This window comes from Gigantopelta aegis, chromosome 13 (assembly GCF_016097555.1).
Source record: "Gigantopelta aegis isolate Gae_Host chromosome 13, Gae_host_genome, whole genome shotgun sequence".
Classification (NCBI taxonomy): Eukaryota; Metazoa; Mollusca; class Gastropoda; order Neomphalida; family Peltospiridae; genus Gigantopelta; species Gigantopelta aegis.
Genome location: NC_054711.1, coordinates 40,383,857 through 40,410,442, shown reverse-complemented (window position 1 = coordinate 40,410,442; position 26,586 = coordinate 40,383,857). Strand labels below are relative to the sequence as shown.

The following is a 26,586-nucleotide window of genomic DNA, read 5'->3' as shown; positions in this document are numbered from 1 at the left end:
TTTCGGACATGCAATACGTGAATTACTAAGGAGATTTTTCTGTTTCAATAGCGCCCAATCCTGTTGATAAATAGGTACTAGTTGTCAGACATGCAATGCGTGAATTACTAAGGAGATTTTTCTGTTTCAGTAGCACCCAATCCTGTTGATAAATAGGTACTAGTTGTCAGACATGCAATACGTGAATTACTAAGGAGATTTTTCTGTTTCAGTAGCACCCAATCCTGTTGATAAATAGGTACTAGTTGTCAGACATGCAATACGTGAATTACTAAGGAGATTTTTCTGTTTCAGTAGCACCCAATCCTGTTGATAAATAGGTACTAGTTGTCAGACATTGGTATATGCAATACGTGAATTACTAAGGAGATTTTTCTGTTTCAATAGCGCCCAATCCTGTTGATCAATAGGTACTAGTTGTTGGACATGCGGTACGTGAATTACTAAGGAGATTTTTCTGTTTGAATAGGTCTGATCCTGTCCACTGCCATATTATTAGGCAATTGTTCATTTTAGTCTCTTTTTTAATTTAAGAATTAAAAAAACCCTGGCAAGATGCACATTTCCAACATCAGCAGCAGGTGCATTCATTTCAACTTATTTTCGTTCTTATATCCAATTAAGGTTCAAGCACGCTGTCCTGGGCACACACCTCACCTATCTGGGCTGTCTGTCCAGGACAGTGGGTTAGTTGTTAGTTGTTAGTGGTTGGTGAGAGAGAAGAGAGTGTAGTGGCCTTACACCTACCCATTGATCCCTTAAGAACTCTCTCTGGGTGGGAGCCGGTACTGGGCTGTCTCTCCAGGACAGTGGGTTAGTTGTTAGTTGTTAGTGGTTAGTGAGAGAGAAGAGGGTGTAGTGGCCTTACACCTACCCATTGATCCCTTAAGAACTCTCTCTGGGTGGGAGCCGGTACTGGGCTGTCTGTCCAGGACAGTGGGTTAGTTGTTAGTTGTTAGTGGTTGGTGAGAGAGAAAAGGGTGTAGTGGCCTTACACCTACCCATTGATCCCTTAAGAACTCTCTCTGGGTGGGAGCCGGTACTGGGCTGTCTGTCCAGGACAGTGGGTTAGTTGTTAGTTGTTAGTGGTTGGTGAGAGAGAAGAGGGTGTAGTGGCCTTACACCTACCCATTGATCCCTTAAGAACTCTCTCTGGGTGGAAGCCGGTACTGGCCTGCGAACCATGTACCTACCAGCCTGTAGTCCGATGGCTTATAGCAGGTGCAACTTATACATTTATCTCAACATTACAGTTTCACGGTTAGCTGTGTTTCTCACAAATTATAGGTTCTACGTCAATCAAACTTGGTTTATAGCTACATATATGAATGTTCATTTCAGGACATGTTAAAAATAAACTTGAAATTTACTATGTTAAAATTGTACTTTAATTTTTTAAAGTGTTTGTTTATTGGGGTTTTTTTTGTTATTCTCTACCTGCATTGAAAACCATGAACATTTATGGATAAAACTATCAGGAACACAAAAATAAATTACGTTTATGGTCTACAGGTGAGATATTTTAATTCCAAACATTTGTTATCCCAAGTGACTGCAACATTTAATCTTTGGCTAATAAAACATATACTTAAATTAGCCAAATTTTTATAATTTTTCAAGGAATTACTCTATATATCCGAAAATTGGCTCAACCAAACTGCGTTCCAGTGTGGGCCATGTTGGAAACATTAGCAGAATTATCAGTAGGACTGAATCACCTCAGTGGACCCATTCTCTGATTGGGTGTTTCCCCATCCCAGCCAGTGGACCCACGACTGGTATATCAAAGGCCATGGTATGTGCTATCCTGTCTGTGGAAAGGTGCACATAAAAGAGCCCTTGTTGCTAATGAAAAAATACAGTGGGTTTCCTTTAATACCAATGATTAATAAATTAATGTGCTCTTTACAGTAGTGATAAAACAGAAGAGAAAAATGATTCATTTGTAAGCTGCAAAGGATCCGTGTACGGTGTATGCAGGATACAGCCACACATAACAGGGTACATTGAACAGGACGTAGGCCAATCGTAAAGCACTAGCCTGACGGGCGGTCATTCTTGGATCGATCCCCGTTGGTGGGCCCATTGGGCTATTTCTCATTCCAGCCAGTGCACCATGACTGGTATATTGAAGGCTGTGGTATGTGCTATCCTGTCTATGGGATGGTGCATTTAAAAGATTCCTTGTTGCTTTCATTTTGAAATAGAGTTGAAATAGCCATAATTTATAATGTTCTGAGATGTTTCAAACATTCCTTTCCTTTCCAAATAGCCATAGTTTAAAATGTGCTGAGGTGTCTTTAAACAAACATTCCTTTCCTTTCTAAATAGTCATAGTTTAAAATGTGTTGAGATGTCTTTAAACAAACAGTCCTTTCCTTTCTAAATAGTCATAGTTTAAAATGTGTTGAGATGTCTTTAAACAAACATTCCTTTCCTTTCTAAATAGCCATAGTTTAAAATGTGTTGAGATGTGTGTTAAACAAACATTCCTTTCCTTTCTAAATAGCCATAGTTTAAAATGTGTTGAGATGTGTGTTAAACAAACATTCCTTTCCTTTTTAAACGGCCATAGTTTAAAATGTGCTGAGATATGTGTTAAACATTCCTTTCCTTTTTAAACGGCCATGTTTAAAATGTGTTGAAATGTGTGTTAAACATTCCTTTCCTTTTTAAACGGCCATAGTTTAAAATGTGCTGAGATGTGTGTTAAACAAACATTCCTTTCCTTTTTAAACGGCATAGTATAAAATGTGTTGAGATGTGTGTTAAACAAACATTCCTTTCCTTTTTAAACGGCCATAGTTTAAAATGTGCCGAGATGTGTGTTAAACATTCCTTTCCTTTTTAAGCGGCCATAGTATAAAATGTGTTGAGATGTGTGTTAAACAAACATTCCTTTCCTTTTTAAACGGCCATAGTTTAAAATGTGCCGAGAAGTGTGTTAAACATTCCTTTCCTTTTTAAACGGCCATAGTTTAAAATGTGTTGAAATGTGTGTTAAACATTCCTTTCCTTTTTAAACGGCCATAGTTTAAAATGTGCTGAGATGTGTGTTAAACAAACATTCCTTTCCTTTTTAAACGGCATAGTATAAAATGTGTTGAGATGTGTGTTAAACAAACATTCCTTTCCTTTTTAAACGGCCATAGTTTAAAATGTGCCGAGATGTGTGTTAAACATTCCTTTCCTTTTTAAATGGCCATAGTTTAAAATGTGCTGAGATGTGTGTTAAACAAACATTCCTTTCCTTTTTAAACGGCATAGTATAAAATGTGTTGAGATGTGTGTTAAACAAACATTCCTTTCCTTTTTAAACGGCCATAGTATAAAATGTGTTGAGATGTGTGTTAAACATTCCTTTCCTTTTTAAACGGCCATAGTTTAAAATGTGCTGAGATGTGTGTTAAACATTCCTTTCCTTTTTAAACGGCCATAGTTTAAAATGTGCTGAGATGTGTGTTAAATAAACATTCCTTTCCTTTTTAAATGGCCATAGTTTAAAATGTGTTGAGATGTGTGTTAAACAAACATTCCTTTCCTTTTTAAACGGCCATAGTTTAAAATGTGCCGAGATGTGTGTTAAACATTCCTTTCCTTTTTAAACGGCCATAATTTAAAATGTGCTGAGATGTGTGTTAAACAAACATTCCTTTCCTTTCTAATGGCAGCTTTGCCTACAGACCTATCCCCATGCCTATAAAACTATTAGAATGTAGACTCAAAGACTAATGGAGTCTGAGACTTTAACACTATGACAACGCAATACCATTTGTATACACAGAGGTCACTTGAGATATGAATCTAGACTCTAAAGGTTTTGTAACAACAGGCCCAGTAGTTAGGCAGATTTTTTTCGTCTCTCTCTCTCAAATTCCTTGCTCATGATGGAAGTTCAGATAATGTTGCATGTGAATTCATACCATCATTCTGTCAGGATCCCCCCACCGTGGGTCAAAGTTGACAGTTTGTATGTTTTTGTCGAGCACGTAATTACAGATGTCACGTCTTGACACAGGCCTTGTGATGTTCTCTGTGATCTGGACACAAGATAAAAACTGTCTGTGATGTAGATTGGTCATAGCAAGACATTTACACAGACTGAGGCTGGCGGTATTCATGACTACAGTCTGTCATTTTTCTTTACCTGGGGCATGATCTACAGTGGTATAGTGCTCGCTTGATGAGTGGTTGCAGGGCACAATATTTCAAATCAACCGTCGTTCTGTTCGCGTGTCGGTTGCGCAAAATTAAAATTACCTGAACCGCAATTTGGTTCCGTCGTGACCTGTAAACATTCAGAAATATACTACTAGTATTCTGGCAAATCTTTCAGACTGATTTTTAGATACTTGATGTGCAGAAAACCAGTAGACAACCTTATATTGTAACAGTTGTAACATGCGACCAGTCTAAACTATAGTCCGTTTCATTACCTACAAAGATTTTTTGCGCAAATAATTTCACTTTGGTTTGATGTAAGAAGAACAGTAAATGTAAAACATTATTATAAAATTCACTGCATTTTATTTTTGTACTGTGACGTCACTCCTCTTAAGGGGCCGGACGTAGCCCAGTGGTAAAGCGTTCGCTTGATGCGTGGTCGGTTTAAGATCGATCCCCATCGGTGGGCCCATTGAACTATTTCTCGTTCCAGCCAGTGCTCCACAACTGGTGTAACAAAGGTATGTGCTATCCTGTTTGTGGGATGGTGCATATAAAAGATCCCTTGCTACTAATAAAAAGATATATAGCCCATGAAGTGGCAATAGCAGGTTTCCTCTCTATATCTGTGTGGTCCTTAACCATATGTCTGATGCCATATAACCGTAAATAAAATGTGTTGAGTGCGTCATTAAATAAAACATTTCCTTTTTCTTCCTTCTCCCAACTGATATCTTACATCACTAGAAGGAATGCATGAATGCGTGCAGCGACATCATGTACTACCAACTGATATCTTACATCACTAGAAGGAATGCATGAATGCATGCAGCGACATCATGTACTACCAACTGATATCTTACATCACTAGAAGGAATGCATGAATGCGTGCAGCGACATCATGTCTCCCAACTGATATATTACATCACTAGAAGGAATGCATGAATGCGTGCAGCGACATCATGTCTTCCAACTGATATCTTACATCACTAGAAGGAATGCATGAATGCGTGCAGCGACATCATGTCTGCCAACTGATATCTTACATCACTAGAAGGAATGCATGAATGCGTGCAGCGACATCATGTCTCCCAACTGATATCTTACATCACTAGAAGGAATGCATGAATGCGTGCAGCGACATCATGTCTCCCAACTGATATCTTACATCACTAGAAGGAATGCATGAATGCGTGCAGCGACATCATGTCTCCCAACTGATATCTTACATCACTAGAAGGAATGCATGAATGCGTGCAGCGACATCATGTCTCCCAACTGATATCTTACATCACTAGAAGGAATGCATGAATGCATGCAGCGACATCATGTCTCCCAACTGATATCTTACATCACTAGAAGGAATGCATGAATGCATGCTGCGACATCATGTCTCCCAACTGATATCTTACATCACTAGAAGGAATGCATGAATGCATGCAGCGACATCATGTCTCCCAACTGATATCTTACATCACTAGAAGGAATGCATGAATGCATGCAGCGACATCATGTCTCCCAACTGATATCTTACATCACTAGAAGGAATGCATGAATGCATGCAGCGACATCATGTACTACCAAATGATATCTTACATCACTAGAAGGAATGCATGAATGCATGCAGCGACATCATGTCTCCCAACTGATATCTTACATCACTAGAAGGAATGCATGAATGCATGCAGCGACATCATGTACTACCAACTGATATCATACATCACTAGAAGGAATGCATGAATGCATGCAGCGACATCATGTCTCCCAACTGATATCTTACATCACTAGAAGGAATGCATGAATGCATGCAGCGACATCATGTACTACCAACTGATATACATCACTAGAAGGAATGCATGAATGCATGCAGCGACATCATGTACTACCAACTGATATCTTACATCACTAGAAGGAATGCATGAATGCGTGCAGCGACATCATGTACTACCAACTGATATCTTACATCACTAGAAGGAATGCATGAATGCATGCAGCGACATCATGTACTACCAACTGATATCTTACATCACTAGAAGGAATGCATGAATGCATGCAGCGACATCATGTCTCCCAACTGATATCTTACATCACTAGAAGGAATGCATGAATGCATGCAGCGACATCATGTACTACCAACTGATATCTTACATCACTAGAAGGAATGCATGAATGCATGCAGCGACATCATGTCTTTCAACTGATATCTTACATCACTAGAAGGAATGCATGAATGCATGCAGCGACATCATGTACTACCAACTGATATCTTACATCACTAGAAGGAATGCATGAATGCATGCAGCGACATCATGTCTCCCAACTGATATCTTACATCACTAGAAGGAATGCATGAATGCATGCAGCGACATCATGTACTACCAACTGATATCTTACATCACTAGAAGGAATGCATGAATGCATGCAGCGACATCATGTCTTTCAACTGATATCTTACATCACTAGAAGGAATGCATGAATGCGTGCAGCGACATGTACTACCAACTGATATCTTACATCACTAGAAGGAATGCATGAATGCATGCAGTGACATCATGTACTACCAACTGATATCTTACATCACTAGAAGGAATGCATGAATGTATGCAGCGACATCATGTCTCCCAACTGATATCTTACATCGCTAGAAGGAATGCATGAATGCATGCAGCGACATCATGTCTCCCAACTGATATCTTACATCACTAGAAGGAATGCATGAATGCGTGCAGCGACATCATGTCTCCCAACTGATATCTTACATCACTAGAAGGAATGCATGAATGCGTGCAGCGACATCATGTCTCCCAACTGATATCTTACATCACTAGAAGGAATGCATGAATGCGTGCAGCGACATCATGTCTCCCAACTGATATCTTACATCACTAGAAGGAATGCATGAATGCATGCAGCGACATGTCTCCCAACTGATATCTTACATCACTAGAAGGAATGCATGAATGCATGCAGCGACATCATGTCTCCCAACTGATATCTTACATCACTAGAAGGAATGCATGAATGCATGCAGCGACATCATGTCTCCCAACTGATATCTTACATCACTAGAAGGAATGCATGAATGCATGCAGCGACATCATGTCTCCCAACTGATATCTTACATCACTAGAAGGAATGCATGAATGCATGCAGCGACATCATGTCTCCCAACTGATATCTTACATCACTAGAAGGAATGCATGAATGCATGCAGCGACATCATGTCTCCCAACTGATATCTTACATCACTAGAAGGAATGCATGAATGCATGCAGCGACATCATGTCTCCCAACTGATATCTTACATCACTAGAAGGAATGCATGAATGCATGCAGCGACATCATGTCTCCCAACTGATATCTTACATCACTAGAAGGAATGCATGAATGCATGCAGCGACATCATGTCTCCCAACTGATATCTTACATCACTAGAAGGAATGCATGAATGCATGCAGCGACATCATGTACTACCAACTGATATCTTACATCACTAGAAGGAATGCATGAATGCATGCAGCGACATCATGTCTACCAACTGATATCTTACATCACTAGAAGGAATGCATGAATGCATGCAGCGACATCATGTACTACCAACTGATATCTTACATCACTAGAAGGAATGCATGAATGCATGCAGCGACATCATGTCTACCAACTGATATCTTACATCACTAGAAGGAATGCATGAATGCATGCAGCGACATCATGTACTATGCCAACTGATATACATCACTAGAAGGAATGCATGAATGCATGCAGCGACATCATGTACTACCAACTGATATCTTACATCACTAGAAGGAATGCATGAATGCGTGCAGCGACATCATGTACTACCAACTGATATCTTACATCACTAGAAGGAATGCATGAATGCATGCAGCGACATCATGTACTACCAACTGATATCTTACATCACTAGAAGGAATGCATGAATGCATGCAGCGACATCATGTCTCCCAACTGATATCTTACATCACTAGAAGGAATGCATGAATGCATGCAGCGACATCATGTACTACCAACTGATATCTTACATCACTAGAAGGAATGCATGAATGCATGCAGCGACATCATGTCTTTCAACTGATATCTTACATCACTAGAAGGAATGCATGAATGCATGCAGCGACATCATGTACTACCAACTGATATCTTACATCACTAGAAGGAATGCATGAATGCATGCAGCGACATCATGTCTCCCAACTGATATCTTACATCACTAGAAGGAATGCATGAATGCATGCAGCGACATCATGTCTCCCAACTGATATCTTACATCACTAGAAGGAATGCATGAATGCATGCAGCGACATGTCATGTATCTTACAACTGATATGAATGCATGCAGCGACATCACTAGAACATCACTAGAAGGAATGCATGAATGCATGCAGCGACATCATGTACTACCAACTGATATCTTACATCACTAGAAGGAATGCATGAATGCGTGCAGCGACATGTACTACCAACTGATATCTTACATCACTAGAAGGAATGCATGAATGCATGCAGCGACATCATGTACTACCAACTGATATCTTACATCACTAGAAGGAATGCATGAATGTATGCAGCGACATCATGTCTCCCAACTGATATCTTACATCGCTAGAAGGAATGCATGAATGCATGCAGCGACATCATGTCTCCCAACTGATATCTTACATCACTAGAAGGAATGCATGAATGCATGCAGCGACATCATGTCTCCCAACTGATATCTTACATCACTAGAAGGAATGCATGAATGCATGCAGCGACATCATGTCTCCCAACTGATATCTTACATCACTAGAAGGAATGCATGAATGCATGCAGCGACATCATGTCTCCCAACTGATATCTTACATCACTAGAAGGAATGCATGAATGCATGCAGCGACATCATGTCTCCCAACTGATATCTTACATCACTAGAAGGAATGCATGAATGCATGCAGCGACATGTACTACCAACTGATATCTTACATCACTAGAAGGAATGCATGAATGCATGCAGCGACATGTACTACCAACTGATATCTTACATCACTAGAAGGAATGCATGAATGCATGCAGCGACATCATGTCTCCCAACTGATATCTTACATCACTAGAAGGAATGCATGAATGCATGCAGCGACATCATGTCTCCCAACTAATATCTTACATCACTAGAAGGAATGCATGAATGCATGCAGCGACATCATGTCTCCCAACTGATATCTTACATCACTAGAAGGAATGCATGAATGCATGCAGCGACATCATGTCTCCCAACTGATATCTTACATCACTAGAAGGAATGCATGAATGCATGCAGCGACATCATGTACTACCTTTGATTATGGAATGATGTAATGAACAGGTAACAACGGCCATCTACCTCCTGAACAACGAGACAATTAACCAATGAACAGGTAGCAACGGCCATCTACCTCCTGAACAACGAGACAATTAACCAATGAAAAGGGTGTATTACCATATGGGGAACATGTGCTAAACGGTTTATCTAGCACATCTTTTTGTCTCAATTAGAAGGATCTAGGTCATTTAGTCAAAATTATATCACTAGGTTTCTTTTCCCATCGTGACCAGAATTTGTCTATGACATTAATCGGTATCGTATATACTTAACACATTAATTTTCAGTAACTGGTGGAGAATGTATTGCACGTGTGTGAATAGAGATATTTCTTTTAAATAAAGAATGACAGAACAACTGATAGCAATAGGACATTTTGTTTTCATATCTCCTAAGTACAAGGGCCATAACTGTCAAAAATAGATAAATCACCATGAAAGTCAAACTTGATCTGTAACAGCACATGATAAAGCTATATACAAAATTTGAGCTTAATATCTTCAGACAGACAGACAGATTGACGGATGGACGTACAGACGGCAGTGTTCGAGATTAACGGTATCCCGATATCCCGGGGATACCAGAATTTAATTTTGGATACCAGACTTCAAGAACCCAGTATTCCACCGGGATGCCATAAAATGTTTAGTTTTTTTGTTTTTTTAATCCTGCGTTTTTAGTTTTCACAAAAACATATGTAAGTCGTCATTTTCTGGTAAGTTAAGTAAAAGTATTTTCGAGCTCGTACCCAGTCTAATGCTATGCCATAACAATACACCACCACCACCCCTGCCCCCCCCCCAACTTGTACCCAGTCTAATGCTACACTGGAGCAATAGTGGCGTAGCAATAGACTGGGAACTGCTAAGTCGCTATTTTTTTTTGTTGGATGTTTTCTTACTTCAAATTTTATTTGAGGTATTGATTCCACATCTGCAGAAAATTGATACAGGTATTGATCAGTAATGTCAGAAACACTTACAGATTACCGCTAAATATTAATTTATGTCCATATTACTCAAAAATAATGCAGCAAATCTTTTTGCTGATTCCGTTTGATTGCTAATATCACAAATTCTGTGATTTTGATTGTGACGTAGCAATAGACTGGGAATGAATATATTGTCGTCCCAAGTTTGTTATGATATTATTTATGAATTTCATTTAAGTGCGATACTAAATTCTCAGGTGGATTACGAGATTTTGAAATGTTAATATCCAACTGGGATACTGCCCCAAATTTTTTAATCTTGAACACTGGACGGACAGACAGACAGATAGATTGAGACGAAATCTGTAGTAGGGGAGTATAATAAGGCATAAAAAACCGTGTGTATGTTTCCGGTAAGCTGACCAAGATGCATGCATGTACTGTGTTGCTTCTTACGACTGCTTGCTGGGCCTAATGATCCGACCATGAAGAAGCCAAAACAAGCTGTAAATGTAATTGAGCAATTTGACATAGATAGCATCTCGAGATACACCGCCGCCCCGTCAGGTGAATCAGAGCAGTCATCTGTTTGAATGGCAGTACAGTAAGAGAACACCACATAAAGACTGTGGTCCTGACTACTGCCACCATTAACGTCTGCTTGTGTGGGGCGGGATTTACGGTAGCTCAGTGAATACCGCCAGCATTAACATCTGCTTGTGTGGGGCGGGATTTACGGTAGCTCAGTGAATACCGCCACCATTAACGTCTGCTTGTGTGGGGCGGGATTTACGGTAGCTCAGTGAATACCGCCACCATTAACGTCTGCTTGTGTGGGGCGGGATTTACGGTAGCTCAGTGAATACCGCCACCATTAATGTCTGCTTGTGTTGGGCGGGATTTACGGTAGCCCAGTGAATACCGCCTGCATTAACGTCTGTGCTTGTGTGGGGCGGGATTTACGGTAGCTCAGTGAATACCGCCACCATTAATGTCTGTGCTTGTGTGGGGCGGGATTTACGGTAGCTCAGTGAATACCGCCACCATTAACGTCTGTGCTTGTGTGCGGCGGGATTTACGGTAGCTCAGTGAATACCGCCACCATTAACGTCTGTGCTTGTGTGGGGTGAGATTTACTGTGTGGGGTGAGATTTACGGTAGCTCAGTGAAAACCGCCAGCATTAACGTCTGTGCTTGTGTAGGGTGAGATTTACGGTAGCTCAGTGAATACCGCCAGCATTAACATCTGCTTGTGTGGGGCGGGATTTACGGTAGCTCAGTGAATACCGCCACCATTAACGTCTGCTTGTGTGGGGCGGGATTTACGGTAGCTCAGTGAATACCGCCACCATTAATGTCTGCTTGTGTTGGGCAGGATTTACGGTAGCCCAGTGAATACCGCCTGCATTAACGTCTGTGCTTGTGTGGGGCGGGATTTACGGTAGCTCAGTGAATACCGCCACCATTAACGTCTGTGCTTGTGTGCGGCGGGATTTACGGTAGCTCAGTGAATACCGCCACCATTAACGTCTGTGCTTGTGTGGGGTGAGATTTACTGTGTGGGGTGAGATTTACGGTAGCTCAGTGAAAACCGCCAGCATTAACGTCTGTGCTTGTGTAGGGTGAGATTTACGGTAGCTCATTGAATACCGCCACCATTAACGCCTGTGCTTATGTGGGGCAGGATTTACGGTAGCTCAGTGAATACTGCCACCATTAACGTCTCTCCTTGTGTGGGGCGGGATTTACGGTAGCTCAGTGAATACCGCCACCATTAACGTCTCTCCTTGTGTAGGGTGAGATTTACGGTAGCTCAGTGAATACCGCCAGCATTAACATCTGCTTGTGTGGGGCGGGATTTACGGTAGCTCAGTGAATACCGCCACCATTAACGTCTGCTTGTGTGGGGCGGGATTTACGGTAGCTCAGTGAATACCGCCACCATTAATGTCTGCTTGTGTTGGGCAGGATTTACGGTAGCCCAGTGAATACCGCCTGCATTAACGTCTGTGCTTGTGTGGGGCGGGATTTACGGTAGCTCAGTGAATACCGCCACCATTAACGTCTGTGCTTGTGTGCGGCGGGATTTACGGTAGCTCAGTGAATACCGCCACCATTAACGTCTGTGCTTGTGTGGGGTGAGATTTACTGTGTGGGGTGAGATTTACGGTAGCTCAGTGAAAACCGCCAGCATTAACGTCTGTGCTTGTGTAGGGTGAGATTTACGGTAGCTCATTGAATACCGCCACCATTAACGCCTGTGCTTATGTGGGGCAGGATTTACGGTAGCTCAGTGAATACTGCCACCATTAACGTCTCTCCTTGTGTGGGGCGGGATTTACGGTAGCTCAGTGAATACCGCCACCATTAACGTCTCTCCTTGTGTGGGGCGGGATTTACGGTAGCTCAGTGAATACTGCCACCATTAACGTCTGTGCTTATGTGGGGCGGGATTTACGGTAGCTCAGTGAATACCGCCACCATTAACGTCTCTCCTTGTGTGGGGTGGGATTTACGGTAGCTCAGTGAATACCGCCAGCATTAACGTCTGCTTGTGTAGGGTGGGATTTACGGTAGCTCAGTGAATACCGCCAGCATTAACATCTGCTTGTGTAGGGTGGGATTTACGGTAGCTCATTGAATACCGCCTGCATTAATGTCTGCTTGTGTGGGGCGGGATTTACGGTAGCTCAGTGAATACCGCCAGCATTAACGTCTGCTTGTGTGGGGCGGGATTTACGGTAGCTCAGTGAATACCGCCACCATTAACGTCTGCTTGTGTGGGGCGGGATTTACGGTAGCTCAGTGAATACCGCCACCATTAACGTCTGCTTGTGTGGGGCGGGATTTACGGTAGCTCAGTGAATACCGCCACCATTAATGTCTGCTTGTGTTGGGCGGGATTTACGGTAGCCCAGTGAATACCGCCTGCATTAACGTCTGTGCTTGTGTGGGGCGGGATTTACGGTAGCTCAGTGAATACCGCCACCATTAATGTCTGTGCTTGTGTGGGGCGGGATTTACGGTAGCTCAGTGAATACCGCCACCATTAACGTCTGTGCTTGTGTGGGGTGAGATTTACTGTGTGGGGTGAGATTTACGGTAGCTCAGTGAAAACCGCCAGCATTAACGTCTGTGCTTGTGTAGGGTGAGATTTACGGTAGCTCATTGAATACCGCCACCATTAACGCCTGTGCTTATGTGGGGCAGGATTTACGGTAGCTCAGTGAATACTGCCACCATTAACGTCTTTCCTTGTGTGGGGCGGGATTTACGGTAGCTCAGTGAATACCGCCACCATTAACGTCTCTCCTTGTGTGGGGCGGGATTTACGGTAGCTCAGTGAATACTGCCACCATTAACGTCTGTGCTTATGTGGGGCGGGATTTACGGTAGCTCAGTGAATACCGCCACCATTAACGTCTCTCCTTGTGTGGGGCGGGATTTACGGTAGCTCAGTGAATACCGCCAGCATTAACGTCTGCTTGTGTAGGGTGGGATTTACGGTAGCTCAGTGAATACCGCCAGCATTAATGTCTGCTTGTGTGGGGCGGGATTTACGGTAGCTCAGTGAATACCGCCAGCATTAACGTCTGCTTGTGTGGGGCAAGATTTACGGTAGCTCAGTGAATACCGCCAGCATTAACGTCTGCTTGTGTGGGGTGGGATTTACGGTAGCTCAGTGAATACCGCCTGCATTAACGTCTGCTTGTGTGGGGCGGGATTTACGGTAGCTCAGTGAATACCGCCAGCATTAACGTCTGCTTGTGTGGGGCGGGATTTACGGTAGCTCAGTGAATACCGCCAGCATTAACGTCTGCTTGTGTGGGGCGGGATTTACGGTAGCTCAGTGAATACCGCCAGCATTAACGTCTGTGCTTGTGTGGGGTGGGATTTACGGTAGCTCAGTGAATACCGCCACCATTAACGTCTGCTTGTGTGGGGCGGGATTTATGGTAGCTCAGTGAATACCGCCAGCATTAACGTCTGTCCTTGTGTAGGGCGGGATTTATGGTAGCTCAGTGAATACCGCCACCATTAACGTCTGCTTGTGTGGGGCGGGATTTATGGTAGCTCAGTGAATACCGCCACCATTAACGTCTGTGCTTGTGTGGGGCGGGATTTACGGTAGCTCAGTGAATACCGCCACCATTAACGTCTGCTTGTGTGGGGCGGGATTTACGGTAGCTCAGTGAATACCGCCTGCATTAACGTCTGTGCTTGTGTGGGGCGGGATTTACGGTAGCTCAGTGAATACCGCCACCATTAACGTCTGTGCTTGTGTAGGGCGGGATTTACGGTAGCTCAGTGAATACCGCCACCATTAACGTCTGCTTGTGTAGGGTGAGATTTACGGTAGCTCAGTGAATACCGCCACCATTAACGTCTGTGCTTGTGTGGGGCGGGATTTAGCTCAGTTGTTTGAGTGCTCGCTTGAGGTGCTTGTGTCGTAGGATCAAACCACCTTGTTGGATCAGTTTAACTGGAGGGGGGGGAGGGATTCTCGTTCCAACCAGTGCACCACAACTAGTCAAGGCTGCAGTATACTTTTTTGTCTGTGGGAAGTGCATGTAAAAGATCACTTGCTGCTAATGGGGAAAATGTAGCAGGTTTCCTCTGACTTAAAATTATCAAACGTTTGACATCCAGTAGCCAATGATTAATTAATCAATATGCTCTAGTGGTGTCGTTAACCAAAACAAACTTTAACCATATTAAAGCTGTGGCAATGGCAATCAGTATCCACTATGACAGACCATAGGATTGTAAATTTCATGGGAAACACTTTCTCGGTTCCATGCCTTGTGATCATGGGAACCCATTGGAAATTGGTTTTAGGTTCCGTGAAAACAAGTCATTGGAACCCATTTTTAATACCATTGGTTAAAATTATTGCAAATATTTGTGCAAAGAGACACATTTTCAAACTCAATATAAAGTTGATTTTCGACACGCCATCTCCATTATAAGCATGCTGTTGTGATTTTGACAGCTAAATAAAAATAATAGTTGAGGCCTACGTCATTTCCTCCCATAATGAAACCACAGGAAATAGTGGGGCCTATTCAATTGCCACCTTCAGTACTCAAGCATGTGTGACGTCGACTCCGACAGTAACAATAATAAGGTTAAATATTTTCTACAAAATTATATTTGAAATTAAATACTATTTCTAGATCCCTATATTTAAGAGATACACTACAGATAATTAGTGCCAGTGATTTTGGTTCCAATGTAAAGTAAAGTTTGTTTTATTTAACGACGCTGCTAGAGCACATTGATTTTTTGTCTTATCATCGGCTATTGAACGTCAAACATATGGTCATTCTGACATTGTTTTTAGAGGAAACCCGCTGTCGCCACATAGGCTATTCTTTTTATGACAGGCAGCAAGGAATCTTTTATTTGCGCTTCCCACAGGCAGGATAGCACAAACCATGGCCTTTGTTGAACCAGTTATGGATCACTGGTCGGTGCAAGTGGGTTTTACTCCTACCCATTGAGCCTTGCTGCTACCCTCAGGGTTTGGAGTCGGTATCTCGATTAAAAATCCCATGCCTCGACTGGGATCCGAACCCAGTACCTACCAGCCTGTAGACCAATGGCCTGCCACGACGCCACCGAGGCCGGTCTGGTTCCAATGTTTAACATGTTTGATTTGAGCGGGTGTTCAAACTCTTGATTCAGGCTTACCTGAACTGGAACACCGAGAAGTTTGCTTAACATAACAATCCAAATTGGGTCTCGTGATTATGTCAAACAGCCTCCAGTAGTGTGATATCAAAAACAACCCGCAACATTTTTTCTAATGCAGCAAGGGATCTTTTATATGCACATTCCCACAGACAGGAAAACACATACCACAGCCTTTGTCCAGTTGTTGTGCACTGGTTGGAACTAGAAAAAACCCAATCGGCTGAATGGATTCGCCATGCAATAAAAAAATATAATACATTTTCTGGTGATTTACTTGCCAAAAACCATTTCAGAAGTGATCTCTAAGAGGAGCAGGATTTAGCTCAGTCGGTTGAGTGCTCGCTTGAGGTGCTTGCATCGCAGGATCGAACAAACTATAGAGCACGTTGATTTATTAATCACTGGCTACTGGATTTCAAACATTTGGTAATTCTGATATATAGTCTTAGGAAACCCGCTACATTTTTACATTAGTAGACAGGATAGCATATACCACGGTCTTTAATATACCAGACCGGCCTCGGTGGCGTCATGGCAGGCCATCGGTCTATAGGCTGGTAGGTACTGGGTTCGGATCCAGATACCGACTCCAAACCCTGAGTGAGTGCTCCGCAAGGCTCAATGGGTAGGTGTAAACCACTTGCACCGACCAGTGATCCATAACTGGTTCAACAAAGGCCATGGTTTGTGCTATCCTGCCTGTGGGAAGCGCAAATAAAAGATCCCTTGCTGCTAATCGGAAGAGTAGGCCATGTAGTGGCGACAGCGGGTTTCCTCTTAAAATCTGTGTGGTCCTTAACCATATGTCTGACGCCATATAACCGTAAATAAAATGTGTTGAGTGCATCGTTAAATAAAAGACTTCTTTCTTAATATACCAGTCATGGTGCACTGGCTGGAACGAGAAATTGCCCAATGGGGCCCACCGACGGGGATCGATCCTAGACCGACTGCCCGCATCAGGTGAGTGCTTTACCACTGGACTATACGCATTGCGCCCGACGGCCATAACTAAGCTGAAGTCCCCGGTTCTTGTCCCATCACCGAAATTAAGCTCTGCACTTGTCCACACTGATGATGTTCGAGATCACGCCAACCACCTACACTGTACTGTGGCACTATTTAGCGGGTGGCAGCCACACTGTGAGGTTTACCAGGGAGTTTCAATCAACAGGTTATCAGCAGCAGGAATCTAGCCACCAGGATTGTAACGCTGCTGTAATGTCTGAGGACTGTAGGCCCCACTGGGTCGGCTCAGTGAGTCGTGCAGGGTCGACAAAGGGCTGTAATTGGCCCGTTATCATGGAATCGGCTGACACCACACAAAGAATTTCAATGACTTAACAACGACTAACACAGATCGAAAAGATGACAGGCTTGGTGATTTTTTAAAGTAGTTTAGACTGAACAATGCCCCACTGTGTTCCGGTGTATACAGTTGTTGTCACTTGCAGACGTAATCGAACAAGCCGATCATCGGGTTAGTTTTTTGATGTATAACAATTTACTCCTGGTGCGAGTGATGTGTTAATATCTGTAACAGTGGGAGTGTGTTGACATATATCTGTAAACAAGGGATCTGTGAATTTTTTGAAAAATTGTTTTTAATAAAAAAAAAAAAAAAATTTAAAGGCACGCGTCCCAGTTTTTTCTGCATGGTAGTTTCCATATCTAGTGAAGAATAAACCATTGTATTTTATACATATGCGGTCAAAATGAAATATAATTGGAGGATCGTTGAGTTAGTTTTGTGATGTATAATATACTCTGGAGAAGACAATGTTAACAGGGTTGGTAGCAGGCTTTATGTTCATTAAAAGTCTTTGAATTGAATTTTTTTTTTTTTTTAGGTCTTTCAATGTTCTTCAATTGTAATAAATGTCTTTAAAGTCTCGTATTGTGTTCATTTAAAAAAAAAATATTGTTCAGTTTTCTCAATCAGCATCAATACTCTGACCGTCTTTCTGCTGGCGTAGCTACATCATAACACAATACTTTTACAGCTGCATGCACTTGATATTTTCCACTTACAAGGTTTAACCTGTCAAGATGCATGTAAAAAAGCCCAATTTCTTGCTATAGACAGCAACGTAAACAAACTGATTTGGTATTTTTTTATCGCATTCTGTTGTCTTTGACTGCTGTGTAAAAGTCTTTAAAAGTCTTTGAAAATGGTAGGTAAAAGTCTTTGAAAGTCTTTGAATTTGTTTGGTCTTTAACCTTCTGACTACTGCAGGCGAGATATCTCGCCCGAAGTCACGTCAGTCGATATACTGTACACTGTATACAGTGCATTCCCCAATTCATATTTCCCGCCGTTTTGCACACGACACTCACCGGAAACGGAAATATAATTAAAGAAAAAAGACTTTTTTTCAAAATGGTGGCTTTTGTTTTGATTTTTTCAATTGAAAATACCTTGAAATTTTGAGTTCAAAAAGTGTTTTTCGGCAAGTATTTTCGCTTGACAACAATGGCGGCACGTCGCGGTCATTTTCAGGGATCGATAGCTGATTGTGACAGCTAATTTGATAATAAATTTGATCGTTTTACCAACAACGAAAATTACCAAATATTGCAATATGAAGCTTAGTTCGGGTTTAAAAAAAAATTCTGGTCAGAAAACCACTGTTATCGGGAATAATGGACATAAACACTGGACAGCTGGCCACAAATGCTCGTAAGTAAACACAACTTTTTCGATTTTTTTGCCTAATTTTAATCACCATTAGCCGATCTAAAATAATAAAAATTACAAAAAAAGACACGAAAATAATACTTACCGATTCATATATGAACTTTATTTCATGTATTTATAAAACATTTAAGTGAATATATGTGAGTAAAAATTATAAACTTGTACCCACTCAACGTGGTTTTTGTTAAAAATTAATCCAGTAGTCTAAAGGTCTATGAACCCTGTGTTAATATTTTTAAAGCGATGCATTCCCATTTATTTTATATTTTTTTAGCATGGTCTGCTGAACAATAAACCATTGTACTCCAATCTATATGGTTGCAGTCACAATAAAATATAATATAAGAATCATCGAGTTAATTTTGTGATGCATAGTAGACTCCTGGTGACGATGGCATGTTAATTTTGTGATGTATAGTAGACTCCTGGTGACGATGGCATGTTAATTTTGTGATGTATAGTAGACTCCTGGTGACGATGGCATGTTAATTTTGTGATGTATAGTAGACTCCTGGTGATGATGGCATGTTAATTTTGTGATGTATAGTAAACTCCTGGTGACGATGGCATGTTAATTTTGTGATGTATCATAGACTCCTGGTGATGATGGCATGTTAATTTTGTGATGTATAGTAGACTCCTGGTGACGATGGCATGTTAATTTTGTGATGTATAGTAAACTCCTGGTGACGATGGCATGTTAATTTTGTGATGTATCATAGACTCCTGGTGACGATGGCATGTTAATTTTGTGATGTATAGTAAACTCCTGGTGACGATGGCATGTTAATTTTGTGATGTATCATAGACTCCTGGTGACGATGGCATGTTAATTTTGTGATGTATCATAGACTCCTGGTGATGATGGCATGTTAATTTTGTGATGTATAATAGACTCCTGGTGACGATGGCATGTTAATTTTCTTAAAGGCACAGATCCCATTTTGTTAGCATGATAAAGTTTTCATATCTACTGAACAATAAATTATTGTACTCCAGTCTGTTAGTGGACCTATTGGGCTATTTCTCATTCCAGCCAGTTCACCACAACTGGTATACAAAAGGCTGTGGTATATGCTGTCTTGTCTAACGGTGCATATAAAATATCCCTTGCTACTAATAAATAATTAATTAATTTTTTTTATATTTAACTTGGGTGTGATTATTTTGGGCCCAATGTTTCTCACCTTGACTTTGACACAGTCTAAAGTCCTGCATGGTGCACTGGTGGGGATGGAGATTTGAGAATGGGTCTAACAAGGGCTTTGATGCTACGACCCGCACCTCCGCCAGATCCCACTTTCACAACTAAATGTGAACAGTCTCTAAAAACAAAACATGCCACTCGCAACTATGTAAATGTACCTTTAAAAACTAAATATGGCACTCGCAGCTGCGTAAATGGACCTTTAAAAACTAAATATGGCACTCGCAACTACGTAAATGGACCTTTAAAAATTTAACATGGCACTCGCAGCTACGTAAATGGACACCTTTAAAAACTAAACATGGCACTCGCAGCTACGTAAATGCACCTTTAAAAACTAAATATGGCACTCGCAGCTGTGTAAATGCACCTTTAAAAACTAAATATGGCACTCGCAGCTGTGTAAATAGACCTTTAAAAACTAAATATGGCACTCGCAGCTACGTAAATAGACCTTTAAAAACTAAATATGGCACTCGCAGCTACGTAAATGGACCTTTAAAAACTAAATATGGCACTCGCAGCTACATAAATGGACCTTTAAAAACTAAACATGGCACTCGCAGATACGTAAATGTACCTTTAAAAACTAAACATGCCACTCGCAACTATGTAAATGGACCTTTAAAAACTAAACATGGCACTCGCAGATACGTAAATGTACCTTTAAAAACTAAACATGCCACTCGCAACTATGTAAATGGACCTTTAAAAACTAAACATGGCACTCGCAGGTACGTAAATGGACCTTTAAAAACTAAATAATGCACCTTTAAAAACTAAACATGGCACTCGCAGCTACGTGGATGGACCTTTAAAAACTAAATAATGCACCTTTAAAAACTAAACATGGCACTTGCAGCTACGTAAATGGACCTTTAAAAATTTAACATGGCACTCGCAGCTACGTAAATGGACCTTTAAACTAAATAATGCACCTTTAAAAACTGAACATGGCACTCGCAGCTACGTAAATGGACACCTTTAAAAACTAAACATGGCACTCGCAGCTACGTAAATGCACCTTTAAAAACTAAACATTGCAATCACAGCTGTGTAAATGCACCTTTAAAAACTAAATATGGCACTCACAGCTGTGTAAATGCACCTTTAAAAACTAAATATTGCACTCGCAGCTGTGTAAATAGACCTTTAAAAACTAAATATGGCACTCACAGCTACGTAAATGGACCTTTAAAAACTAAATATGGCACTCGCAGCTACGTAAATGGACCTTTAAAAACTAAATATGGCACTCGCAGCTATGTAAATGGACCTTTAAAAACTAAACATGGCACTCGCAGCTACGTAAATGTACCTTTAAAAACTAAACATGCCACTCGCAACTATGTAAATGGACCTTTAAAAACTAAACATGGCACTCGCAGGTACGTAAATGGACCTTTAAAAACTAAATATGGCACTCCCAGCTACATAAATGGACCTTTAAAAACTAAACATTGCAATCACAGCTGTGTAAATGCACCTTTAAAAACTAAACATTGCAATCACAGCTATGTAAATATACCTTTAAAAAGCTATGTAAATATACCTTTAAAAACTAAACATTGCAATCACAGCTATGTAAATGTACCTTTAAAAACTAAATAAGGCACTCGCAGCTACGTAAATGGACCTTTAAAAACTAAATAAGGCACTCGCAGCTGTGTAAATACACCTTTAAAATCTAAATATGGCACTCGCAGCTACATAAATGCACCTTTAAAAACTAAATATGGCACTCGCAGCTACGTAAATGCACCTTTAAAAACTAAATATGGCATTCACATCTATGTAAATGTACCTTTAAAAAATGGTAGGTGAAGCCTTGGTCAGCATTAACGTGCCAAGATGGATACCAAACTGGATTCAGTGGACTTCCATTTAGTGCCTACTTTAATGATACACTAAGCCTGTTTTCAATATATGAATATAAAAGGAGTTTTTAACTGTTTTACTTTCAGGTTTGGGCGACAGCGGTTGACCTGGGTTTAACAGAAAGAAGCTGTGGAAACCTGACAACCGTCTCCAGTGGATTCCAGAGACATAGACCGGTTTCTGCACCTAAATGTCAGATGAATGTGATGTTTAAGAAGACGGGTGGTACCAGTCTGTTATTGTTTGCAAGTGCCCTGTGTCCAACAACACCATCTCCAGTGTATGTATACCGGAGGCAGGTTCAGGAAGGTGACCAATCAGTTCATTCTGTTTAACAACACCACTAGAGCACTGATTTATTAATCATTGGCTATTGGATAGTTTGTTTTTGTTTAATGACACTACTAGAGCACAGTGATTTATTAATCCTTGGATAGTTTGTTTCTGTTTAACGACACTACTAGAGCACAGTGCTGTTTGAATCATCAGCTATTGGATGTCAAACAGTTTGTGTTGTTTTACATACCATGGCCTTTTGATATACCAGTCATAGGGCACTGGTTTGGGATGGTAAAACATTCAATCAGACAGTGTCCATGAGTCCACTGTGGTGGTTTGATCCTATGACTCGAGCACCTCGGACGAGACTGATTTATGCACCTGAACTTTACACAGATCAGAATAAAAGAATGCAACGCTCATTTTCATTTCAACTTAGTTTTGTGCTTGTATCTGATTAATGTGCAAACACATTTTCACTGCTTGTTGTCCTGTCTGGCATCACATTTGTTTGGTTTTTAAGTACAGTTATGAATCTGTTGATATTTTATCAATGTTTGACCTATGGGCCTCAAATTTATCACTGAAGGTGCCAAATATCTGTTTATTATTGGGCGTGAAATATCTTAAGTTACAGTGTCAATACTATATTTAAAAATACAATTCCATATTCAGTAGGGTTATCAGTTTGGGAGGGGGGTTGGGGTTTGGGGGCACCCGATATAAATGATGAGATGTGTTTAAAATTGTGTTTCTGAACATCTATTCAAAACAGATCTACCTTTTTTGCTCAAATAGACTTGACATAGGCGTTAGAAGGTGGGGTGGGGGTGTGGGTGGGGGCAGAGAAGCACTGTCCCTAGTTCTGAAGGTAATATGTTCCACTTCCTCACTGGAAGGTGAATTAGGGTATTACTGATTGCTGGCCCCTCCAGTGGGCATCTTCCTATGACTATACCTGGCTGGCAGTTAATCCTCATTGTCAAATTTGAACGATTATTTTACCATCCAAAAGAGTTGTAATAATGTATATTTTGCATATTTGTATAAACCGTCCATAATTTGTGTGTGTTCAGTGTGTTGATTGTGACATAAAATTGTTAATATTTTGTATAATTATGAACTAGTATATGATCTGTCTATACTTCTTGTATGTTCAATAGGTTGATTGTGACATAACATTGTTAATATTTTGTGTAACTGTGTATAAACCATCCATAATGTTTGTTTGTGTTCATAGGCATGGTCACAGAGCAATTGCTCATATAAATCTCTCAACAAAATATTGTGTGTTGTGAAAATGCAAACATTTAATTTGCCACAAAAAGTACTTTATTCAATTACAGGAATGAACCTATGTAGAGAATGGTCATACGGGTTACCAATGAGTTCCCACTTGTGAAGAAAAAACAACGGTACCCTGTACTTTGTTCTCGACAAAATCTTAATTTAAAAAAAAAAAACTCCCTATCCTCTTATGTTTTGATGAGGTGTGTCTTATTGAGATATATACCGGGAAGTTATAAGATACAGAGAATACTACGTGAGCTAGTGACAGTTGGATACGACAACTTAAAATGAGTTATTTTGAGTCTTGTATAATGAGCAAAAGCATTTTGGATATGTTTTTATACAGTGGGAAACCCCTGCAATTGCCCGCAGAAATCGGCAGTGCCGTGGATATTGCCACAGAGTTTTTTGTTCTCTGCTGCATTTATTTTACTGTGGGCTATCTTGGGTGTTTTTTTTCAAGATGTATTTTTTCCTTATTGTTAAAAATTAAATATACTTTGTGCACTGAAAACAGATTAAAAGTAAATAATAAAACAGTAACTGCACCATTATTACTAAGTATCTGAATGTCAGTGTCATCGGGCCCGATTGTAAATACATGTAAGTTACCAGCATTAAGCAAGTATCAACTAGGTCACTGAACTGTTGACTGTTCATAGCACGTGCTTTGCAGGGTCCACTGAATTGCAGGGGGTGGCAACTTGTACATTGTTGAACCATGGCTATGGTATGTTACAGGTGTTTTATTTTCTGTAAAATGTTTAACATAAATTCTTACAAGTCACTTGAAGTATTATGGTCAGCCTAAGGATGAGATATTTGTAGATATATAGAGATATATATATATATATATATATATATATATTATAGAGAGAGAGATATATATATATATAGAGAGAGAGACAGAGAGACAGAGAGAAAGAGAGTGTGTGTGTGTGTGTGTGTGTGTGTGTGTGTGAGTGAGTGAGTGAGTGAGTGAGTGTGTGTGTGAGTGAGTGAGTGAGTGAGTGTGAGTGAGTGAGTGAGTGAGTGAGTGTGTGTGTGTGTGTGTGTGTGTGTGTGTGTGTGTGTGAGTGAGTGTTTGTAATAAAAATGTCTACATCATTTATATTATCAAAATATGGTACCTTTTTCTGGTACCGAGTGGCCTAATAAAAAAACAAAAACAAAACTTTACCAATTTACTTGAGCATTTGGTCTTGGTGACAGATTTCCTAACAGACATTATGCCGTTATTAAAGAAAACTATTTAAATTCTATATTACATTAAATATATTTAAATACACTTTGATGTAATATAATTAAAATATAAACATTGAACTGGCACATCACTGCGGACAGACTACACTCGATATATATATATGTATATATAATTTTATATATATATAATATGATAAATTGTCATCCCCTTGCAACCCCATTGTTCATGAACGTGCACGTGTCATTCGCGTGTTAATCAACGAATACCGCCACAGGTATAAATAAATCTTACAGAATATTGGCCAACAACACAAATAACAAACTAATCATTCAAATTTACTTACAATCCAGAGAGTTGCAAACATGTTAATGGAAAAATTGCCGTGGAAAATGTCTTGGACACTATGTTTTTTTACAACAAATTATTTGCCGTGGGCACTTTCTTAATTGCAGGGTTTGATGGGTTGTAAGATAAACAGTATATTCAACAGGTACAAGTAATCTCTTTATTACATATCATTAAAAAAAAAACTTGGTTGAATAGAAATATTTTATTCTTACAGGTCACAGAGCAATCAGTATCAGTTTAACTTAACCATGATTAATTTTGGTCATGCTTATTTCATTGGATTGTATGGCTGTGTTGACAGGGTCATCACCTAAGTGCACCTAACTATGTGTCCTTAAATGGATAACACACACAATGGCGTGTTATTGTTTATAAGAAAATGTAATGACTCTAGTTTGGATAAGAGTCATTTTGTACATTTAATATCATGTTAATTATAATGTATTGACTGTATTTTGCATAATTGTTATTTTTGTAAGTTTACAATGTTAATATATTACTTAATTTGCGTGATTGTATAAACCGTCCATATGTGTGAGTTTAATGTGATAATGTGACGTAATAGCCTTCATCTTACAAGGTTATGAAAATCCTCCACAATTATTTATATTGTTTTCTTGTAATATAATAGTATATTTTGCATAACTGTATAAAGCATTCATAATTGTGTGTGCGTGTTTGTTTTTAAGTATTTATTGCAGAATACTCAAGAGTGTCTTTTTAGGTACAGGTTGTGAAAGGGAACAGCATTTTGGTTGTTGCTACATCTGAAGATTGTTTTGTTTAACACAGGACTTCTAGACTTTCTATAAAATCCACTAGCCATTGGATCAGTGATTTTTTAAAAATTAAGTTAATAAACGTAAATAATTAATAATAATAATTAAATAATAGTAATAATCGGACATGTCACCTAAAGAGGGAGATAGAGCTTAAAAACACTAACATTGGGGGTTGGGTCAGGATATTCATATTGACTTAACTGCAACATTTGATAAAAAAAAAACTGACTAGCCGTCGGGCATGGCAATAGTAGTTATTTAGTAGCCCAACATTGAATATCACTAGCCATGGGAGTGGGTCTTCCATAATCTAGAAGCCCAGTTTTAACAACAACACTGAAGTACAATGAATAATTAATCAGCTATTGGGTGTCAAACACTGGTTAATTCGGAGGAAATCCACTACATTTTCCAGTTACCCAGCGAGGGATCTTTTATCTGCACTTTCCCCACAGCACATACCACAGCCTTTAATATACCAGTCGTGAAAACCCCAGTCAGAGAATGGGTGCACCTAGAGGATTGGATCCTTTGATCCTCAGCCAAACACTCAACTAAGCTAGATCCTGCGTGTGTTGTTTTTTTGCTCCTTTTTTTGTTTGGGGGGGGGGGGGGGGGGGGGGGGGGGGAGGGGGGGGGGGGGGGGGGGGGGGGGGGGGTGTGTTAGGACTTTTGTGTTAATATTTTTTGGTGGGGAGAGTGGTTATATATATATAAAATGTAGAGATTCAAAGTCCTCTGCATATTTC

General features: G+C 40.3%; 1 protein-coding gene across 1 annotated transcript in view; it reads left to right on the top strand.

Moving 5' to 3' along the window:
• LOC121387534 (protein PTHB1-like) overlaps positions 1-24,442 on the top strand; it is a 101,003-nt gene extending 76,561 nt beyond the window's left edge. Inside the window, exon 25 of the mRNA XM_041518687.1 lies at positions 22,021-24,442. The gene's annotated coding sequence lies outside the window, so the exon portion shown is untranslated. The remainder of the gene's footprint in view (positions 1-22,020) is intronic.
• Positions 24,443-26,586: the final 2,144 nt, after the last annotated feature.